The following is a 7,558-nucleotide window of genomic DNA, read 5'->3' on the forward strand; positions in this document are numbered from 1 at the left end:
TTATTACTCATTTGCATATTATGCAAATGAGTGAATTTCACTCTAAATGCGTACCTACAGTGATCACTCTAACTTCACTCTTGTTCGAGTTTAAAATCACTCTTAAAAGAGTCAATATATTCTTAAAAATCAGGTAATACAAAAAATAGAAAAAAGCACTCTGCGGAAGTGATCATGTGGGAACTATTTTACTATTAGAGAATAGTATATTAAACTACGGATAGCCTCGAAATACGACGACCGTATAATACTGTACTCCTTAAAAATCTCTTATCAACACTGACATAAAAATACACAGTTGAAGTGAGAATTTAATGGTGCTGATTATGAAATTTTTTAAAATCTCATTTTAACATAGCATATACGGTATTGAATTATTAGATAAAAAGGAGCAATTTCGACTATAAAAAGCAACGTTTTTATTGTTTTTGTTGATACAAATTCAGTTATGATTTATCAATTTAAAGAATGAAAAACCACTCATGTCTTACGATTATTTACTTTCGTTTATTTCCTTAGTAGCTATTTTTATGAGAGTGTGTTTTATGTCCGATAGCTCGCCTCGTCCTGATTTCTGGAACGGTGAATTGAAATGCTCTTTTTTTCTTTTTATAGAACTATCGATAACTGTTAAGTTCCTTACGGACAATCAAAGAGAAGCCGTCAAAAATGAAATTAATTCATAAATAGCACAGAATAAGTATAATGAGATTCGTGGTATATATTTACATGCGCATGCGCATGTGTCTGTCTATCGTTATAGGTAACAGTCATATTGTTGAGCTATATCTTTTAATGTATGAAGATGTTCTCGATTCTGCGAAAGAAAACGAAAATAAAAAACAATCATTAATATTATTAGTAGTAGTAGTACTTTATTATTATTGTTATTATTCATATATTAATAATAAATAGGCCTATTGACATTATTATTAATTGGCATGTATCATTATCATTACTATCATCATTATCATCACCATTATTAATATTATCATTATTATTATTATTATTATTATCATTATTATTATTATTATTATTATTATTATCATCATCATTATTATCATGAAACGTATTACGACGACCTTTGCGCTTGTCACGTTCTGGAACGTTAAAATAAAACTAAATAGGCATTTATTTAATCTATTTCTATATTTATATACATGTTCTAAATGTATTGTCTTGTATTTCGTTAATATAATTAACGGTATGCATTCATCTGTATATAAAGGCTATTTAAATTATGGGTCTTACAAATATATTAATTTCTTCACGTTGACGATAGAGACAGAGTATGGAAAAAGTTAAAGATTTAAAATTTAGCAAACATTTCAAATATTCAATTTAACCACTTAAAACCAGCAAAAAAAATATGGAATAGAAAAAAATATATATACTTTTACTTAATAGAGATGAAAATATTCTTTCGTTATAATTTTAAATTGTAACTTACATACCAAGAACCACAAACTGAATTAAAATTAACTAAGTACAGACAGCATAAAAATAACAATGAAAACAAAATATGACGAAAATTAATTGTAACATTTTGTCATTTTTTACCTGAATTTTGGCCATTTTTATATATTCTATATTTCTATCAACTTGAGTAATAATTAAAATCTTGCATTTTATTGAATTTTAAATAATTTAAAATAATACCGTATTAATTGTAAACTTAGGACAATTCATATTGTCGTAAGGTTTTGTATATTTTTATTGTATTTTCAATTGTTCAATTATTCAATTCAATTTCAGTTATGTATTGCATTCCTGTTGCAAATTGTAAAATTATACTGTATTAACTGATGTCCTTGTGAAGCACCTTGATATTTTGGAAAGGTGCTATATAAATCATATTATTATTATTATTGTTATTATTATTATTATTATTATTATTATTATTATTATTATTATTATTATTATTATTATTGTTATTATTATTATTATTATTTCTAATTTTATTATTTATATTTTTAGGCCTATTATTATTATGACGAAAATTAATGATCATAAGATTATCCTGGTTATCAGATGTATCCAAACTAAACGGATAAAGCACAAATATTATTTTAAGTTAAAATTGTAATTGTATAGATGTATGTATATACAATTTATATGATTAAAGTGTATTGCAATGTACACTTGAACATTTCAAAAATATATTTTGAATTTTTATATTTAAACAGAAAAGTAGAATGAGACAAAATGTCTTCGTGAAGTTTAAAAGTGCAGTACTATGACACTAGATCATCAACTAAAAAAAAACAAAAAAAAAAAAACAAACTGCTGTATGGCCATATATAGTTATGATGTGCCTATATAAATGGTCATGATGTGATGTCATCATGACTATATTTAGGCCTGGTTGTCTGGGCAGGGCGTTACATTTCATTCAGCATATTCATATTTTTAAAGTAAAATATCTGTAAATCCTTGTTTTATTTATTCAGGTATGTTTTTTTAATTATTATTATTATTATTATTAGGCAGCAATAGGCTATAATTTAAGATATAGAAATCCTTGAAAATTTTGAAAATATATGGGCGGGCCTATAAAAATGAATTAGAATTTCATCGCCTCTACATTAATGGGCGGGTAATAAACAGTGCAAACGACTAATAGTTTAACACTAATATGTTTTTGAATTCGAAAATTATGTAAATTTACTTTCGCATCTTTGTGACTGCGACCACTAATTACAAAGTTGTCTCAGACTATAATAGGGCCTACAGAGGGCGGTGTATACGGCTACTGTAAGATTTGGCATACAGTACTGGCATCAATCTCCTTAAGATTTTGTTTACTATTATATGGAATGTTTATTATTTGATTATTGCTCTTATTATTTACTGTACTTATAGTTGAAAAAATAACTTCATATACCACGAACAAAATATTGGAAAGTTTACGTTCTAACATTTTATAAGGACAAATTTCAAAATGCGATATATTATGAATTCGGGAATGGTATCAGAAAATTATTGATATATAACCCTCATATAGCGCCCCCTGCCTCGTGGTTTACGTACCTAACGTTACTGATCTAATCTTGAAGAGTCTGATTTGATCTGATTTGATAATACTGGTCTGGATGAGTTCTCATTAATGAGACGCACATTAGATCGACTCACGAATTGTCATTTTTATCTCTGCGATTAAATTTCATTGCTGATTTTATCATGTTATATTACGAACTCGCGCCAATTCTCCATGGAAAACGTATGCTTCATGTTTCAGAATTTAATTTATCTGGAAAACAAACGTTTTACGAGCGCTACTTCGAGCTGAATTGGATAAATCACTTCAAAAATGAAGTCTTCAGAAAAATATTATCTTCGATAGAGGAGAAAAATATATAGAAAAGAGTAGCAGGCAGAATCGGGTAGATAATTATTGAGGATTATGATTGTAAATACCGATCGCTTCGGAGTCAGTCATGGAAAGCGGAATAGGCCAGTAGAGTTAAGTTAAATTATCCTGGCCGAGTTTTAAATGCAACGCAACAACGACAATAGGTAATTCCCAATGGTGCCACTGCAGTGGAAATTGGCCAAATAGTCAGCATTGTATAACAGGCATCAGGCCAGGCCATGATTCGTTTAGTGGTTGTCTATTTCTAGCGACACGGTATTACATAGATCCGGATAAGCTGGGGAAGATTGAAAATTGAAAAATACGTGAGGGTCGTATTACCAGATTTTCCATTTAGATAAATATATCATGATATATTAGTAGCTATGATATTTTGTTTTCTATGATAAGCACCGGCTACGAGGCTTGAGGGGTCTAGCGTTGTGATCGAGTTAAAGAGAGATGTCTTCTAATGTTGCTCAAATATTTGACTGTAATAGAGATTTTTCGAAAATGCCAAACTCAAGCTCTTACAATTACACATTCTTACAAATTGGAAGGACACGTCTGCAGATTTTAAGTGAAAGAGAGAACGTACTGTAAAAATCCTTTCTAGTCCTGAATATTATTGGCTGTTACTATTATTTTTTTTTAAAATATTGATTTTACGAATGTTTTTTGATGTTTTTCATATGATTAATAAAGCAATTTGAATAAAGAAGAAAGAATATTGGCGCTATGATTTAAATTACTATTCATGAAACTATGTTGTAAATTCGTCAATTGTAATCTTTTTATAGTGTTTTAAATCGGATTTAATTAATGATACAATGACCAATTGCTGTAATGAGAATGCAGATACAAGCTAAAGTATTATCAAGAGAAACTTATAGAACGTAAAATAAAGCTGAGCGGCGTGAGTATTATGACAGAAAGGCAGAGTAACAGCTGGGAATGAATGAAGTAGTCTGATGCGCTTGGCCGCACGCGACATTCTTATACTGTTCTGTAATAATGTCCATTATACAGTATAAGATCATTACCGATTACAATAGACTTTCCCGGGTGTGTCAGTCAAAAAAAACCCTCTTAACAATTGACCAATCGGACCACGGCCAAGAATACGCGTTTGTTGAGCAACACACGTATATTGACATGTACGTTTACGCTGTCGCTTTGCGGGAATTTAGCTTAGCAACAACATCCAAGGGGTGGAGCTGCTTACGAAAAGGCCACTGAATTTGAATCAACATTTAATATGAGTAAGTGTTAGGAAAAAAAAGTGATATTTGCCTAAGTGTTGTAACATGTGCAGATAATAATGTGTACGTTATGAATCGATGACTTTACAATTCAAAATTTAATATCTGTTATATCATAATATGAATTAGAAACTATGTAAAATGTATTGTGCTTAACAGATGAACGAGTTTCATTTAATATGTCAAATGTTGTTTGTTTAATGTTTTTTTTGTTTTCGTTTTTTTTTCAATATAATATAAAATCATTTTTTGTAATTAAATTTTAAAGGTACAAAACAATTGCTAATAAAATAAATAAAACTTAATAATCATATTACTTTATTTTTCTTATATAAGTAGTTGTTTTAAAGAAAGACCTATAATAATAAAACAATTGTAGGCCAAAATATATTGACGTACGGTATTTAAATCGAATTAAATAAAGTGTGTATAGGAAGTTAAAAAAAAAATAATAATGTAGAGCAATAAAAAGCATACGAAACGAGCAGTACACATATCTTTACCAGTAATAATTATCAAAATTAAAGAGTTTTTATTCAATATAATATAAAGTCATTTATTATAATTAAATTCTTAAAGGTATGTTGGTGCTGGTTCTAATGGAGCTAAAATGATCATGAACTGGTTTTGTGTTTGTGGATTATTAAAAAATAAAAAAAATCGCATTCAACGGATCAAATCATGCGGAGTCTACAATAATGATAATTAAATGGAGCTCAATATGGCATGGTGGTTAGGATGCCTGCTTTCCAATTCCATGGTCCTAGGTTCAAATCCCGTTACTACAGGGTTATTCGCGTCACTGCAAAAATTGCTACACTCTCTCAGCCTCATCAAGAGTTCCATTTCGTTGAGTTATGTACTAGCTATTGGGTGTGAAAGACATAAGCATAGTAGAGCCAGGCTCCGGAGGAAAACTATTTTGATATGTTTATACAACTAATTTTTCTAAGGCACATGAAGCATATTTGACGAAAAACTCGAGCGGTTAATGAGATACAGATTTTTGAATATTTAAAATCTGGGGGAAGAAGTGGCGTAACCGCCATTTTTTCCACCCACCCCCTCTCCCCCAACCACCCAACCAGTGTTTAAATATTCAAAAATCTGTTTCTTAACTGCTTCCGAGTTTTTCGTCAAGTATGCTTTTTATGTCTTAGGAAAATCAGACATTGTTTTTCTCCGGAGGCCTGTCTTGAATACATGCTTTAATAATAACAATAATGATAACGAAAATGATAATTATAATAAATAAATAAAAGCATAATAACAATGAAATATTAATATTGATAATAATAATAATAATAATAATAATAATAATAATAATAATAATAATAATAATAATAATAATAATAATAATAATAATAATAATAATAATAATATTATTATGATATAATAGTAATAAATAAACTACAAAATAAATAAATAAATAGGCCTACAATTATAATGATAAATCATAATAATAATTATTATGAATTCGCTGTCCCATGTGACCGTGTAATGCAGCGTGTGTTGTGTATAATACACGTCCGCAGTCGAATTATTTGAACGTGAACTCAATGTAACTATTCATGAAAGTTATACACATTATTCTAGTACGATTTGATATCAAAATACAACGCCAATTAAGATAAAGTTACGAAATTTTAATATATTGTGTACGCATGCGTCAACACAATAGTCACTGGCACCCTGTAGAGGGGGTGATTTACAATTTCAGAACTAAAGATTTCCAACCAACTATGACATACCGTACAGTTACAGTATAGAACGTTTTTATAAAGGTAACAACAAGTGTTATACAAAAAGGCGGTTATTTAAAAGGGGTTTTTTTTTATGAATTAGAAGAACATAGGTGGTTTTCAAGATTTAGCAAAAATTCGGGAAGTGATGCGTTTGAGTTTACTTTAAACAGGTAATTAACCTGCTTGGAGTAGTACAGTGAGTGTGTTCATAAGTTATACAGTTTTCCTTACGTTATCGTGGTCATTTTCCGTTACCGTTGTTTATCGATGTCGGCGTGCTAGTCATTATTGTCTTTTCTTTAACTTTTTGATGATTTTTATCATCAACATCACCATTAAAACCATCACACCACATCATCATCATTAATATCATCATCATCATCATCGCACCATCATCATCACCGTCATCACTACCGTTATCATCATCATCATCTCACCATTATCCTTAATTTAATTTTATGTATGTATGTTCTCCTCGGATCACATTATATACACCAAGGCCTATATCATGTATTAGCTTCTCGTATGACGTTGTTAATTAGTTTCTATGGTGGATTTAAAAATATCAAGGACGTCGTATTAGTATTATTAAGGGGGATCCGAATGGCTTTTGGTGGCGGCAAAATTCAGGCTACCATGGCTTACGAATCGACTCCGGATAGGGGCTTAGGCAACCCTGAGCAGACGGCGTTAAGTGAATCCGAATTAGTTGATGCTATTAGGCCATTTTCATTGAACGGATTGAACGTGTAATTTTCAGATTATTGAATAACGCTAATCTATTTAATAACACAGCAAAAATTATATGAGTAAGCCAATTACATTAGCTCGGACCGTCCGCCTATCAGTCCAAAGATTATTTTTTTCACCATCATATATGTTTAGGCTTCAAGTGTTTTTTTTTCAATCTGGTAATATACCTGATTAGACTAGCGAAGTGGTTGGTGCCTCTCGCGTATAAATAGATTAATATCATTGTCCCACGCCCCGGATTTATCTAGCTTAATTGTGAATTATCATGTACTGTGCAACAAAATATCTATTTACATTGTAATTTATACCTTGAGTTGTTTTAATCTAAAAATATACTTTTTTTTATGTAATTAAGATGTAAAAAATAACAATAACAATACTGATTATTATCAGCATTAGTTTTTATATGTTTTTTTTATAATTTTTGTTACTAAATAATAATAATA

The sequence above is a fragment of the Anneissia japonica genome, unplaced genomic scaffold (assembly GCF_011630105.1).
Source record: "Anneissia japonica isolate Jap-2015-1 unplaced genomic scaffold, ASM1163010v1 scaffold1587_len1432017_cov164, whole genome shotgun sequence".
Classification (NCBI taxonomy): domain Eukaryota; kingdom Metazoa; phylum Echinodermata; class Crinoidea; order Comatulida; family Comatulidae; genus Anneissia; species Anneissia japonica.